Raw genomic sequence first — 17,557 nt, 5'->3', positions numbered from 1 at the left:
GTTCCCCTGGCTCTGTTCACTTCACTCTGCATTAGCTCATACAAGTCTTTCCAAGTCCATCTGTTTTGTAACTTTGTAATAATATTCCATTTTATTCACATACCATAATTTGTTCAACCATTGCCCAATTGATGGATACTCTCTTAGTTCTAATCGTTTGCTACATCTCAGATCAGATTGCTTTGAAGTTCCAAACCTGCTGAGATATCCTAGGCAGAATACATCTAGTTTCAGAGGCCTCAGGGGCTACCTTGTTTACCAATCCCAGATTTCTGCTCCTCCATCCCCCAATCCCCCAGGATAAAGGGAACTGCAGGCTTCAGATGTCCCTGGAGCATCTCTGGTCCAGACTTTATTCAGTTGCTTTCAGTTTACTTACTTACACTGGCAATGACTTCCCTCTTAGAGAACTCCTATATGGCTGTCTCCTTCTTTGGCATTAGACTGGATGAAAATATTGAAGTTTGTCTTTGAATTTCTTTATCATTATTTGGTCTGGTGATGAGAACTTTCACAGAGTACTTCAAGAGGAGATTTGGGATCCCCTTTGACATAGCCATTTACTTGGAAGCTAATGATGAAATTTTCCTTTCCAACCAGATCTCAAAATGCAGAAATTTAGAGTTGGAAAGGACAACCACAGTTACCTAATCTAACTCATCCTCCAAACAGATTCCTCGCTACAATAGAAAGGGCAAATGGTCATCAAGCTCTGTTAGATCTTCAACCCATTACTTCACAAAGTAGCTCATTCTTTTTATGGAGAGCTCTAATCATTATAAACTACCCATAAATGGCATGAATTACTTTGTGAAGTTAATGGTAGACTTGTCAAGACTGGAGTCAGGAAGATCTAACTGCAAAAATGGCCCCAGGAAAGTCCCTTAATCCTTGTTTCCCTCAGTTTCCATAAAATTAGCTGAAAAAAGAAATGACAGATCACTCAGTTTTGTGCTTCTCTGTCCTCTGAATACTCTCCCACATCTATTCTTCTGATACCACTTTTGTTGTTGCTTATCTTTATTTTCTTGACTCATTTTAGAATTGGATTTAAGTGAGGCAGAGTTGCACAGAGTCATTAGCCTCACACTCTCTTCCAGAATTATTGAAGTCCAGTGACAAGACAAAAGTCAAGATTTCTGGTGATAACCTAGGATGTAGTGAATGACCTTGGAGTCTTCAAAGTCTAACAAACTCTGCTTTTATTCATGCCTAGGATAGAATACCTTTCTTTGCCTATTGATTAAACCAATATTGAATGGTTGTATCAAAGATGAGACTAGAACCCAATCTCATGCCTTGCTTCCTGTTGTTTCATCTACTACATCACAGAGGAAGAAGTATTTCTGAAATCAACATGATTCATCAATATGAACAACCAAGCCAGGATCTGGAAAAAAAAACAAACGTGGCTGTAGAATTGGAACAAAATGAAATTCAGTCCTTAAAAAATATTAAAAACTTCATATCCTTTATAAACTAGAAATGACCACCTGAGTATGTTTGAGCCACGAGAAGAAATTTGGCTTTAATTTTTAACTGTAATGTCTAGCAAGTGACTCAACAATATTAAGTTGTCTAAAATCTGAAAGGAATTTTTAGAGAGAAACTTTAACTTTCTATATCATTCATGCTTCTTTTCTAGGGACTGAATAAATGCTATTACGTATTTAATGTAAGCATTTAAACTCCAGGCTAGAAAAAGCAACTGTATAAAAATGGTCTCTATTCTGTGAAACCATCTAGAGCCAAAAAGGACTTTTGTAAAGGGGAAAATTGCAATACTTATTGGATATCGGCCATGAATCTTTAATGCATCCTTTCTGTTACAAGGAAACCTTCTCCACCCACTTTGCCTGCAAACAAAAACCTAGAACATAGCATTTCCAAGCCGCCAGGAAATAAAACTCTAAACAGGTGTGATCGCAGCTTGCAGCCTGAACTCCCTCAGAAACCCAGGGGTTTCTTTGTATCTAGTGCAGGAGATAAGCTGGAGGCCCTGAACAAAAAGAGAGGGAGAGAAAGAAAAGGAGGGGAGACCCCAGGATTTGAAAAACTCTTTTATACTTGCGACTGGTGGTTATTATTATCCTTTCCAGACAGCTGCCTTATGTGCCACCTTTTCTTCTCCCTTTATTGAATTTGTTTTGATCCAAAGCCCAATGCCTAGCATATAAAAATACGGGTTATGTTAGGGTCTTTCTCAGTAGGAGAGACATTATCTAATTTCCTGTGGCATCATGTGCCCATAGGAAAGTGCCCATAAATGATATGACTGATGTTTCCTCGAAGAAGGCAGATCTCTTAATTCCATTTTACAATTTTTCTACTTTGTAATTCTACTTTTATGATTTATAAGAAATATCCATGTTTTAAAAAAATTATTGTTTTACTGGGAGTAATTGTGATGATGAAGAATTCAGAGAGAAACATAAGAAGACATATGAAATGATCCTGGGGAAAGAAACCAGGCCTATTAAAACAATATTTACAATGATTACAAATGGAGAGGTAACAAAACTCTGGTCAAATAAAAGAGTCGATCAGTCTTAGTATCTAATTGTCAAAGCTAAAGGATATCTCCTTCCCTTACATTAGGGAAAAGGACTAGATGGTGATTTCATTTATGCTATTGTTGTTCATTCTTCTACTCCAAAAGAACCAATGCATCAGGAGGGTGGTGTCAAGAGACTTGCAAGTGAATTGGATTTAAGTGAGGCAGGATTGCAATGTCATCAGCCTCACTTTCTCCTCCAGTCATCAGAGTCCAATGACAAAATAAAGATTAAGATGACTAGAAATACCCTGGGATGTAGTGGCTTTTCTAAACAAAGGTTTTTCCCAGATCTCAAGGTGTATGGATAACACCCATTCAGGGTTTAAAAACTTGGTTAAAAATGAAGGCGGGGTGGCTAGGTGGCACAGTGGATAGAACACCAACCTTGGAGTCAGGAGTCCCTGAGTTCAAATCCGGCCTCAGACACTTAATAATTACCTAGCTGTGTGGCCTTGGGCAAGTCACTTAACCCCATTTGCCTTGCAAAATCCTAAAAAAAAAAAAGGAGACAAAAGATGTCCTAATCTGACTTCGATATGGGAGCACATTACCTTCAGAGTTTCTGGCCAGAACAGAAACAATTGCAATTTTTTTCATTGATATAGGTAACTCCCAGATGAACACATTCCCTCTTCCAATGAAAATCAATACCCTGTGAAACTTATAGTCTTAGAGAATAGCTTGTAACCCTTGGGGATGAAATGATTTCTGACAACAGCCAGAGATGGAATTTGAATTAATGTCATCTGCATCATCAGAAGTATTATGTTATGGGGTGATGATCAATCCTGATGGACTTGCTCACCCCATCAGTGCAATAATCAAGGACAATTTTAGGGGATCTGTGATGGAGAATACCATCTGTAACCAGAGAAGGAACTGTGGAGTTTAAACAAAGAGTAAAGATTATCTTCAATTTTTAAAAGTTGTCATTGCATTATGTAATTTTGCTATCTTTAATATTTTCTTTTTTTTCCCGTTTGGATCTGTTTCTTCTCTCAACACATTCGATTTGGATCTATGTGTATCATGGAAGCAAACGTAAAGACCATATCAGAGTGTCTTCTGTTGGTGGGGAAGGAAAAAATTATAAAATTCAAAACCTTGCAAAAAATGATTGGTAGAAACTACCATTGTATGTAATAAGAAAATAAATAAAATATTTATATAATTTTTTTTTAAAAAGAAGTCTCATGTGAACCAAAAAATATACTATGGAGAAAGAGTTTGCTGGGTTGTTCCTGTTACATCAACTTAATATGTACCAATAAATTTGTTATAAAATCATTCAAAAATCCAACAATAAGGAATTTGTTAGTGAAGCAAAAAATGACAGGGACATTGAGAATGAACATTCCATCTTTAAGCTTCTAAATTCAAGAATTTTTCTGTTTTGCCATATTATGTTCACTTGACTGAGGGTCTGGCATCCATACTAGGTTTGGGAATAGCAGGTTTCAAAGGGTTCAGAAAAAGAAAAGTAAGATCCAATTAATTAATACTTTGAAAGAGAAGTCAGTCCAATAAGAAAGGAAAGTTACTGAGAGTGAACTCCTGGAAATATAAGCACAAATTATTCCATTGAGGAAGAAAAGGAGGAACTATTCAAAGAGATCTGATTGAATAGACAGACAAATTGATAATTTCACATTTGACAAAGCTTGTGGAAAAGGGTGAAAGATTTGGACTAGAAGACAGTCTAATTAAATGACCCTGGAGCTGTTTAAATGACCTGATAAAAATTTTTAATAGATAAACTCAAGAGTATAGTAATTCTCTAAATGTTATCTAGGTATCTTTCAAGGAGTCCATGAAGTCAAAACTATTTGCATAAAAAGATGAAGATGTTTTCATTTATAACATAGAATATATATATATATATATATATATATATATATATGGCTTATATAAGCAAAAGTTCTTTGAAGGGTCCTCAATGATTTTAAAAGCATAAAGGGGTTCTGAGATCAAAAAGTTTAAGAATCCCTGCCCTAGTAAAGTACAATAACCATACACTTAGTATACCTTAGCATATTTTGTTTAATAGAAATGCCACTGACCAAGTTTTACATGATATATCATTTCCATCTGCTTGCTTACCACCAAAGGAAGGGAAAATGAAGGGAGGAATAGAATTTGGAAAATGAATTTTTTTAAATGTTAAAAAATTATATTTTAACATGTAATTTGAGGGGGAAATAGAATATATTTTTAAAATAAAGAAAAATAACAATGATCAAGCAATGTTAAGGTTCAGATATCACATTATTGTCACATTTGCAAAGAACACGTTGGAAAACAGAAATACAAATACAAAAAACTTCAGATGGTCAGGAAAATGGACTATATCAGATAAGATGAATGTTCATATGAATTAATATAAAGTTCTACTTTGGGGTTCAAAAAAGTCAACATTTTGAATGAAGACTAAAGGAAGTATGTATAGTCAACAGTTGAAAAAGATCTTGGGGTTTTAATGACTTGAAATAAGTCAAACATCCCCAGGAACCAATACTGCTTTAAGTGGCATAGACTACCATGTCTAGAAAAAACAAGGTAATAATTCCACCATAGTCTGCCATGATTAATCTAAAATCAGAATACTGCATTCACCAGTGGGTCCCATATTTAAAGAAAGACATAGAAAAATTGGTGTGTGTTCAGAAGACGATAAAGATGATGAACAGACTGGAGCAAATGTCATAGGAGAATTAGCTGAAAGAACTAGAGAAAAGAATTGAGTTTATGATTTGAAAAACTGACAAATTGAAGAAGGATTAAATAAGTTCTGCTTAGACCCAGGGGATGGAAATAAACAGAAGAAATGATATGTAGTAATAATCAGAATTGTCCAATGGACCACCACTTTATTGCTCTTCTTTAACTTTCATTTCATTTAAGTTTTTAAGCACATCTTGGATTAGTATTTGCTAAGGATATTGAAAAGAGGGATCTTTGGTCAGGTATGGGATAGAGTACTTTGAACTCTGTGGTTCTGTAATTCATTTTACTTTTATTCCCTACCCAAATTCCACTAATTTAGATTGGTTTTGCTATCACTCTCTGGAGAAAGGAAAGACAATCTTTCTGAAGGGCCCACAGTAAGTCCAACACTAAGCCTTTGTTTGTCTCCAGTCTATGACTTAGATGCTTTAGAGATATGATAATTATTTTTCTCTGATTTTAGAATCCTTTTCAAATTCATGATTTATGTTCATAGATTTAGAATTAGAACCAGCCTTAGATATGATCTGGTATCTTGTAATCCTTTGGCCCTCTAGTGAAACATATAGGATCACTTCTCACAATGTTTTTAAATGCATAAAATAAAATACATAGAATTACTAAGAAAATCAATTATATCAAAATACAGTTATCAATATTTATTAAGCAGCTATTGCTGGTGTTCATTCGTTGTTTTCAAAGAGGTCCAATGACATTGTGGGGTGATGTCTTGCCTGGTAAATGGATTAGATTTAAGTGATAGACAGTCAGGAATATCTGAGAGAAATGTCCTCAGATACATACATACTAGCTGAATAAGCCTTGGCAAGTCACTTAAACTCTGTCTACCTCAGTTTTCTCACCCATGTAATAAGGGTAATAATAAAACCTACTCCACAGGGTTGTCATGAAGATGAAATATGATGAAATTTGTAAAGACTTAACACAGTGCCTAGCCTGTTGTAGTAGATGCTTTATAAATTCTTTTTTCCTCTTACTATCTTTTAAAAATAAAATAAGTTCATGGACTTTAGGTTAAGAACCCTTTATCTAGCCCAAGCCTCTCATTTTACGGGTTGGGCGGGGGGACTGAAATCCAGAGAAGGCAAATGATTTGCTCCATGTTGCATGGTTTGAAGTGACAGAGAAGATTTATGAATCCAGGTCCTCTGTTTCTAAATCCTCTCATTCTTTTTTATTGTGCCACACTTCTTCAAAATGGAATCACCAACTTAAAATAACAACAGCAACAATAAAATAATAATTAAACCTTTACCTTTCTATAGAAAGAAAAGAGAATACCAAGCAAAAGTGATGGATGGGATCTATCCCAGAAAATCATTAATAGGACTGTGAATGCTAGGCTTTTAATTACAAAGCTAATGACTGCAGGTCCTGGTTATTCCCTTGCTAGCAGACAATCTGGTTCCTAGCCTTCTATAAACATTAGCCATCCCAAAATGATGTTGGGCCTGAGAAACTGGAAATGTCTGAGAGAATTCTTAGGTTTATAACTAGGGCTATACTGGAGCCAGCTTGAAACACAGAGGGGATTGTTAAATTTTGAGTGCAAACATTAACACTTTGAAAATCTGCAAAGGTTATAAATCAGGGGGTGATTTATAGTTTAGTTGATTGTATAGATTTAAGAAGATGATGCAGAAAATGTTAATAACATCAGATTAAATGTAAAAGTATGTTCTACTCACATTGGGAGAGGGAATGGGCAGGGGGAGCTAATTTTCAAATACTGACCAATACACCAATTGTAACTCAGGGTTTGTTTCACTTCTTACTCTTTCCTCTTCCACATTTCTTGCTTATACTGTGATTCATCTAAATAACTCATTCTCAGCTGATTCCACAACACTACCTTTGAAAACTAATAAAATATCAAATATTTCAATTTTTGCTTAGTTTTGACTTCAGGGGACAGGATCTCCTTTGCTCCATACCTATGGCCTGAGAAACTGAATATCACCTTTACTCAGATTTAAGGCACTGAGAAGGAATGCACTTACTTGAATATTATGTATCCTTACCCTTGTGAAGAACCAAAAAAGTACATATTCAATTTCCAACTTAGTTTTTCCCTTGATTTTTTTTGTGATGAGAAAAAGTAATCTTTCTGAGAGACCTTGTAAGCATTGCAGTTTTAGAGATTTAGAGCTGAAAGGGACTTTAGAGGGCTAATTTTTTAGAAAGGAGAAAACAGATTCAGAAAGGCTACTTAGTTGCAAAGATAGTAAGTGATATAGTCAGAATTACATTTATAGTCAGAATTACATTTATTAAGCATTACAATTATCACTTCTACATCTTGGGGATTAGGCATGTGGCTTCCCCACAATCTGGAAAATCCATGAAAATTATTTGTCCCTCCCTTCATACCAGAGAAGAAGTCTGAATTATTATGATATTAAAACATAAAATATGTTGATATTATACAATAATATACATATAGTTTACACATTTCTGTAGCTACATCATCTGCTGGCCTTCCTATGTTATGTGGGGCTTCTGCAAAACTCCACCAAAATTTCCATTTAATCTCTCATGCCAACTCACAATATATTAAAAACTGAAATGGGGAAAGTCACAGTGTGGAAGGGATAATTATATTCTTTCCATCATTCCATGCTAATGTAACTCTGTCATTGACGCTATAAACCTGACAGCTGCCTTGGAGGTGGCGGGGGGGGGGGGGGGGGGGGGGGGGGAAGGATTGAGGAAGCAAACTTCCCAACTGGTCAACTTATCCAACCCACAAACTTTGAAAAAAACAATAAATGCCAAGTCTTTAATAAGTAAAAAAATAAGATTAGAGAACCCAGCTGTCTATCTGTCCCTTAATCAATACCAAGCCTCTTTTCTGCCATCCCTTTGACTTTGAGGTTAATTAGTTCATTCCCCCCAGCCCTGAGGATTCACTGGCTATCCCCTCATTCAGCTTTGTACCCCACTCTCACCCTGCCTTCCCAGCCTTTTCCTCCCCAGGACCTCAGTTCCTATCCAGCCAATTCAGTTTTCTGGGCTTTACTGAAGGGGAATAATCCAGTGAATAGGGCACCCATAAAGGCTAATCATTAAAGACTCCTCTTTTTATCAGGGCTAATCTTGCCATTTTTGCTCCCTTAAACTTCAATCACCATCAAATTCCACAGTTCCTGAAAGAGAAGAGATGATTTTCACAGCTATGTGGATTCTAATTACACTGGAGTTCATGGGTATGAGCTATAGGGGAAAATTAGATTTAAAAAAAAATAAGCATACATTTGACTTAATGGTGTCTATAACCATAAGTAAATTACCCACAAAAGTAAGAGAGAAAAATAAAGAGGTCAGAAAAATCCAGAAAAAACCTCAACATTCACTGGTTTTCATCTAAAAACTACAAATAATTGCCTCATCTTGGCATGTAGGTCACCTTGAGGTGATGGAAGAGTAGACACTGGGGCATTATGGGGTGACTCTGATATGAAACAAAAGTGCGGGCCTAGAAAGAGACAGATAATTGACTTTGGGTTACATTGGGACAGGTTCTTTCCCAGGTGGCAGCCACTAAGAGTAGTTGTTTGGAGACTTTAAAACCATAGTAACTCATGAAATAATTAGACAAAGGATCAGAAGGATTAAAAACTATAGCGGTGGCTAGCAATCTCCACCACCAAGAAAAATAGAAAAAGCACTGGTATAAATGAGAGAAGACCTGGATTCCAAACATGCCCCTTTGTTGATTATTGAGCAGGTCTAAGCTTCAGTTTCCTCACTGGAAAAATGACGGATTATTGATCTAAGCATTGAGTTTAGTCCAATGCACCTATTTTAGAGAGGGGGGAAGTAAGACCCACCAGGCAACAGATATAAGGGTTGGACTAGATGTCTTCCTTCTAGTTCTCAATCAATAATTGGAGAAAACAGATGCATTAAAGTAGCTTCTATCTGATGATTTCCCAATCTATAATCTTTTCTAATTTCCATTATGATGAGTTCCCACTGTATCATTCATTTCTAGACTCGACCAACCCAAAGATGACTTATATCTAAAAAAGAAACTCAGAATTTTGCCTTGATTTTTCTGAGATAATATTGCAAAGGGAACTATGAAGTCTGATGGAGGGAAGTGATTCTGAGGGTTGGCACATGCTCCAGTGGGAGAAGCTTAGTCTTGTTATCTTGTCTTATTCTCATTTTCTGTGTTTGTGAGAATGTGTGTGTGTGTGTGTGTGTGTGTGTATGTATGTTTTTCTTTTTCTCTTTCTTTGCCTATGTCTGTCTATGTTTCTGTCTATCTCTGACTGACTGGATCTCTGTTTTATTTGTTTTTTCTTTCTCTCTCTCTCCTATCTCTCTCTCTCTCTCTCTCTCTCTCTCTCTCTCTCTCTCTCTCTCTCTCTCTCTCTCTCTCTCTCTCTCTCCCTGCTGGGTCTGTGGGAGTGTGTTATAATTAATCTTTATATTTCATCTCCAGGTCCTAAAAGGCCTATTCCTTTGGCAACTCTTGTTTATGGACTGATGTATTGAGACATGGATATTAGTGGTATGAGTGTGTGTGTGTGTGTGTGTGTGTGTGTGTGTGTGTGTGTGTGTGATTTGGGAAATTAAGGAGGGGTAAGAAAAGGGGGTTACTCAGTTTTTACATGAAATGAAAATGAGGTGGCAGCTTTGCAGGACAATTCTTTGCCCTTCTTTCCCTGTCAGAGTGCAAATGCCAGCTGAGGCCTAACACCTTATTTTATTGTTTGAAGACCAAAAAGAGATCTCTCAATTATCTTCAAATTAACTGCCTTTTGCCATTGTATGCTCCCTCAGGACCAATCAAAATAGTGTTCTGAAAAGGCTGGGTCTTAGCCTGCCTCTTCATCCATTTGGGTAACCCTCTACACACACACACACACACACACACACACACACACACACACGTACAATCTGTGGTTTCCATCTCTCATGGCAAACTTTAATGCTTTAATTAGGAAGCATCTGCATGTCCAGTCTTCACAAACACCATCTGGTGCTAAGGATAAAGTATGTTTCATTTTCATGAAAGAAAAACCTTAGCAAAGTAGAGCATTTTGCAGATCAGTTGTTGGAGTTCTCACACTTGTTAGAGGATAGATATGCTAGGCTTCAAAAGATATACTTGATAATTTAAAACAAAGTAGTATCTATACCTGGGGTTGCTTTTCCTCTTAAAGAAACATGAAGAGAAAGATTCACAGATGGACAAAATCTCAGCTACAGAGTTTTACCTCAACTCACAGTTGGTGCTCAGAAGGCACCTCTATTTTAAGACATGAAGTCTCACGGTGCCTGAAAAAAGATAAGACAATGTAAAATACAACTTTGGCATTCTGTTTTTACAAAAGAAAAAACTGAGGTAAATTTGACCAAAAGACCATCCCCTAGGGCCATGACATCATGACATCATACTGCTTTATATATTCATTAGTCTTGCTCTGAAAGTATATTAGGTGAAAAAGTATTTCTGCAATGATAGAAGGGCTTAGGAGTTAAGACCCAATGAAATAATTTCATTGGGGAGAAGGAATTTTATTTTACAAATGCCATCCTCTAATCAACTGTGAATGATTTAGCTCTTCACAGCAATTTGAAGATCCAGGACAATTCCAAAGGATTCTTAGTGGAAATGCTATCCACATGCAAAGAAAGAACTTATGGAGGCTGAATGCAGATTGAAATATACTATTTTTTTCCTTTATTGACTGTGTTTGTGTGTGTGTGTGTGTGTGTGTGTGTGTGTGTGTGTGTGTGTGTGTGTGTGTGTGAGTGTTTTGGACTGCGACTTCTTTTACAACATGACTAATATGGAAATATGTTTGGCAGGATTACACATGTACAATCTATTTCAAACTGCTTACTGTGGAGGAAAGGAAGGTAAGTGAGGAAGAGAATTTAAAACTCAAAAATTTTTAAATTGTTTATATATAATTGGGAAAAATAAAATGTTACTTAAAATAAATATGCCATCCTTGAAATAACAAATATAAATTTTTCAAAGCCTACATTCCTCTGAAGTCAAGGCAGGCTTCAGACATATCTCCCATAACTCAGCTTTCATGAATTCAGTTCTCTAGCCTGACTGGATTATTTATCATTCTCTGAAGATATTCTATGATTTCCTATTTTTCTAGAGGAAAGAAGAAAAAGTTAATTTTCTTGCTCATATTTATTCATTCACTGTTTCAGCATCATTGACTGTGCATCTGTTATATTGGAGATGCATGAGTGGGAGAGACAAGGGGAATACAGAGATGAATAAAACATGGTTCCTGTCTTCAAGGAGCTAACAATCTCTGATCAGGGAAATGACAGACACAAATAGTAAGATGGTATGTTATAGAGGCAATAGAAAAATTATGCACAAAGTCCTAGCAAAGAAGGAAAAGATCATTTCTGACTTGAAGGACTAGGCTTCATGAAAGAGACAGAATTTAAGATATGCCTTAAGATATTAGAAATATATCCCATGCTGCTATGGAAAGCACATGACTTGAAGACCCAGGTTCAAAGCCTAGCTCTGATACTTAGTTCCTGCAGCCATCACTTGAGTATAGTATTTCCCTTTCTCTGGACTTCATTTGGAATTAGAGGTCCTGGGTTCAAATCATAATTCTGCTTCAGGCTACCTAAGTTACCTTGGGATGCTGACACATTGGAAATGAGGATGAGGATGGTAATGATCATTTATTATGATTTATAAAGCATTTTATGTGCATTATCTCACTTATACCTCACAACAAACTAATGAGTTAGGTTGCTACAGACATTATGAAATTTTGTGAATAGGGAAACTGAGGCTGATTGAAACCAGAATCATGTAGTAGAAACAATGATGAATGTAGAGACAAAGAACGCAAACTGAACAAGATGGCCCCTGAAAGCTCCTTCTAGTTATATATCTATGATATATTAATATTTATAATTTTTACATTGTAAGGTTGTGTAAAAATGTGATTTATAAAATATAATGAAATATATAAGTCAGAGTTATTATTATTGTTGTTATGCTGGCATCATGGATAATTTTGGACCCAGAAAATGAGAGTTCAAGTCTGCCTACTGCACAAACTGAACCTATAGATCTAGACAAGTAACTTGATCCTCTGGGCCTCAGATAACTCTCTAATACTACTAAGTTGAAGAAACAGAGCTGACCTATATGGGAAAGAAAGTTTCCTATCCCAATAAAATCCAGACACTATTTCTATTATTATTGTTACTTAATAGTCAGAATATAAAAGAAGTTATCCAGGTTAAAAAAGGAAGAATAAAGGAGATTGAAGGTATATGTTCAGAAAATGGCAAATAATCCAATTAGACTTGAGTATGAGGTTCATGAAGGTGAATAACTGGAGACATGTCTGCCAAATAGGCTGGGCCAGATCATGGAGGACAATAGTTGAATGTTCAAGAGAGTGGATTGTATTTAGTAAGTAATTGGAATTCATGGGATTTTGTTTTGCTTTGTTTTGTTTTGTTTAATAAGAGTGTATGCACGTGCAAACTATAAGTGATTTTTAAAACCTTCTATCAGAATATTCTGATTTAAATATTTTTATTTTTGTATTTTGTCAATGATGCTCTTCTTTTTTTTTTTTTGATGTGCACAGGATGTGTGGTTGGGCTTTAAGATGACATGAGGGAAAGGAGGAGGAAATCATAGTTTCTTTTGTGGGATATTTTAAACCATTCTGGCCTTTGCATTGCCTCTTATTTCTAGAACCCTGAAATGAATTTCTTGGTCATCATCCAATTCTGGTGTCCTCCAGCCTGAAAACTAGTCACCTTGATTTCCTATTAGTTGATAACTAAACTATAATTATGATCATGTTGCTACTGGGACACAATTTTAATTACCCAAACTCGGAGTACACAACAAACTGAATTGAGTGAATGAAAACCTATTAGAAGATGTTCCCTATGGTCAGATTTTAATTATTGTTGGGAGATTCAGCAGCGATGACATTATCTCTGCAATATCTTGCTAACCTTTACAACTGTAAATCATAAGAACTATGATTTGTGTTCATAATCTCATCTCCCTAAGGAGTAAGACCTGAAAGCAGTGTGCCGGTTCAGGGTTGGCCCTAGAAAGCCACTGCAGATGTGCAAACATGTCACATCCAGAAATTGCTGCTGTGAGACTCACCAGATTTATATACCACAAGTTCACAGTGAAAAAAAAATGGTACTGAGAATGGAGAAGCCTTACAAATCTCCCCAGGGAGCTGCAAGGGGTGTATTAAAACCATTTGCAGCATTAGGCAAATCAGACACCCATCCAGAGCAACAGCAGAAGCTTGTAAATTAAAATAAATATAAACTACCCAGTGAAATGACTTCATGTGTTTCTACCAAGGACTATTTTCACAGAAGGTAGGAGAGTTAGATCATCCAAATGGAGATTCTAAAAATAAAGGACCCAATGTGACTGCTCAGCCTTCTCCTTGCTTTCTTTGTATGAGATTTTGCTTGTGGCACATCTTGCAACTTACAGGTTTCATCCCCTGAATTTCTCCCAGTAGCAGATCTGTAGTAAAACTGTGACACCATGACTTAGGAGCCTGCTTTTGTTTTCATCACGACCTCTCCCCATGTGTTATTTTTCTTTTTCACCAGAAAAACTTAAGCTTTGGTTTGTTAGCATCCTCTATTGGTTTCTAGCTGCCACTGCCTTTCTCCCTCATGCCATTTACCATCTGGGAGGGCTGTTGTTCAGTCATTTCACTTATGTTTAACTCTTCTTTATTGCATTTGCGGTTTTCTTGGCAAAGATACTGGAATGGTTTGCCATTTTCTTCTCCAACTCATTTTACAGATGAGGAAACTGAGGCAAACAGGGTTACATGACTTGTCCAAGGTCACACATTTAGTAAGTGTCTGAGACCAGATTTGAATTCAGGAAGATGAATCTTCCTGATTCCAGACCCAGCTCTCTATCCACTGTGCTACCTAGATGCTTCTGATCTTTACTACCAGACCTCCTGAAAACAATAAAATGACTTAAAAATTGTATTACCATGCACTGGAAGGCAATGTGAAATGGTAGACAGAGAGCCAGACTACATCAGGAGTCAGGGAGATCTGGCTACTGATGCCTGACATATATTGGTCAAATGAGCTTAGACCAGTTATTTTCAAATTGTTGAGAAGTTTCCAACTCCCTCATGAAGGAGCCATTTCTCTATCAATGAAATCATAGATCTAGTTTAAAAAAATCAAATACCTACTAAGCACTATAGGAAAGTTTGTGGGGAATGTTAGTAAGATAATGAATAATGAAAATAAACCTAGAATTTGCATGGCCTTTCCTTCTTCACTCAGTCTAAGTGATTAGATGTTCCATCAGTTCTTGGTCTATAGCTAATGGATTTGGTTTGGCAAATTTGTAGATAGTTCAGCTATTCTAGAATTCTTTTCCCTGCTCTCCCTAACCCATGGCCTCTCTTACCCCTGATCTATTTTCTCCATTAGGATTTATTTGAATTGATATAGATGTGGGAAGAACTGAATGCACATTTAAGGCACCTTGAAGTCAACCCTCACCAGTCAGTCAATAAAACATTTAGTAAGATTCTACTATGAGCTAGACACTATGCTTAGCAATGAGTTATACAAAAAAAAAATGCAAAACACAGTCCCTGCCCTCAAGGAGTTTGCAATCAAATAGGGGAGTACAACAAGAAAACAAATATATGCAAGCTATATGTGAGATAAATAGGAGATAATTAAGAGAGAACAAGAATTGACAGAGATTGGGGAAGGGTTCATGTAGATGAGATTTTAATTGGGACTCAGAGGAAGTCAGATAGAGATAGGAAAGAGAGTATTTCAGGTAGAGAATTCATCAGACTACATAAAAGATGCTGATTGATATAGTATAGGTCATATGCTAAAATTGAATTCTCTTCCATCCCCTTCTTCATAATCTCTATTTATGACAATGTGATAAGGGTTGCCATCTTCCCTGCTCATATTTCTCCATGCTATTATTCAGAAAATTACTTCATTCCAGGCTAATTTTTCTCTTCCTATTTAAAATCTTAGACCTTAGCTTTTTGTTTCAACCATAATTTCCACCATTTCATTAATGGAGCTTCAATAGCAGAAATGTCTGGATACATAACATTTTTCTCTTACCCTTCTCTCTAGCTTCATATTGAGAATCACAGATTCTCAGAGCAGACAATACTTCAGAGATGACTTAGTCCAACTCTCTTTTCTCAGCTTTCCATATTCAAGATTTCAAAATAATTTTTAAAACTACTTTTATGACAGATAGAACATAAGCCTAACCATATGGTAGCTAATATAAGCTATGTTCTTCTCACCCTACTAATTATCATAGAAATGTCTTATCAACATAAAAAAACATAGTTTTACATTCTATAAACAATAGACCATGCAGGCAGAAGGAGGAAATCAGAAGCTCAGAAAACAGAATATGAGAATTCAGGTGAATGTGATAAAGTAAGAGATTTCCTATTAACACAAATAAATAAACTCCAAATAGAGAAAATTTACCAATGTAAAAAAAAAGTGAAATAATCTATCTGTTGTAGACCAGAATAAACTAGATTTGTCACAAGGTAATAATAGTTAGGAATAGCCAATGGACAGACAGGCAAGTATTGTCTTTACAAAACCAAGAGAGGTCAAGGAAAATCACATTAGATAGCTTATGGGAGAACAGAAACTAGTCTCCTAGAGCAGATAGCCATTGCTGGGTTGTGATCTGCATTGCTGGAGGGAAGATCCTCATCAATGGGACCAAAGCTTGATTTAAGTATATAGTATCAACTCTAGCAGAGAGATACAGAGATTCATCCTTGATTCAGTGCTGCTGTTCAACAATGCTGTTTTTCAATTAAATGATTTATTTTAAATAATACTAAACATGAATACAATTAGACTGATTTTGTAACTATTTACTTTTAAATACATGACTTTTGATAATCACAGTTTTTCAGTCATTCCTTCAGAGTCTCTGCAAGGATTCTTTATCCATTAAACCCATCCACTTTCACTCTGATACTGTCATAGTTTGAACTCTATTCTTATGGCTCTGTTTTTACTTTGCATTATTTCATAGAGGTCTTTCCAGATTTATTTCTTGATTTTTTCTTTGTACTCTTAATTGAATTAGAGTATTGCATTACATAAACATACCATAATTTATCCAACCATTCAAACATTACCAAACATTTTGGTCACGTCTACAATATAATATAAATAACGATGCCATTAAATTTTTTGAATAGGTATCTCTTTTTGTTTGTTTCTGATAACATATATTCCCAACAATAGGGTTACTGCATGAAAGGAATGTGAATTTTGGGGGGGGGGGAAACTTTACTCCTTATTGCCAAATTGTTTTTTAAAAGATTATGCAAGTTTGTAATTCCAATAGCAATGAATAAGTATAGCATTATTTTTAATCATTTTATCAGTTTCATGAATGTAAGATAGTACCTCAAAAGTGTGTCTCTAGGGGCGGCTAGGTGGCATAGTGGATAGAGCACTGGCCTTGGAGTCAGGAGTAGCTGAGTTCAAATCCAGCCTCAGACACTTAATAATTACCTAGCCGTGTGGCCTTGGGCAAGCCACTTAACCCCATTGCCTTGCAAAAACTAAAAAAAAAAAAAAAAAGTGTGTCTCTGATTATTGTAATGTTGAGTATATTTTATGATTATTAACTATCTTTTGAAAGTGATTTGTTGGGCGGTTAGGTAGCATAGTGGATAAAGCACCGGGCCTTGGAGTCAGGAGTACCTGGGTTCAAATCTGGTCTCAGACACTTAATAATTACCTAGCTGTGTGGCCTTGGGCAAGCCACTTAACCCTGTTTGCCTTGCAAAAAAAAAAAACCCTAAAAAAAAAAGAAAGTGATTTGTTCATATCTTTTAATAACTCATCATGTATTTTCTTGTTGATCAACTTTTTAAAAATCAGTTACTTGAATGAAGTCAAATCATTGAATCATTGAATTGTTAATGATTCTAAATTGGGAAGACTAGCTAAGACATTGAATCACAAACAATAGATTCAGAGAAAGAAAATCCCAATGGACTGGACAATGACTCAAATATAAAAACATGAAATCCAATAATGATAAATATGGAGCCTAATATTTATGATAAAAATTACCTGCACAACTGCAGAATATATATGATATGGCTAGATTATAAGTTTATGTGAAAAAGAATTAGGGATTTTAATGGACTGCAAAACTCAATATAAATCAATCATTTTATA

The sequence above is a fragment of the Macrotis lagotis genome, chromosome X (genome assembly GCF_037893015.1).
Source record: "Macrotis lagotis isolate mMagLag1 chromosome X, bilby.v1.9.chrom.fasta, whole genome shotgun sequence".
NCBI classification, from domain to species: Eukaryota; Metazoa; Chordata; class Mammalia; order Peramelemorphia; family Peramelidae; genus Macrotis; species Macrotis lagotis.
This window is presented reverse-complemented; position numbering follows the sequence as displayed.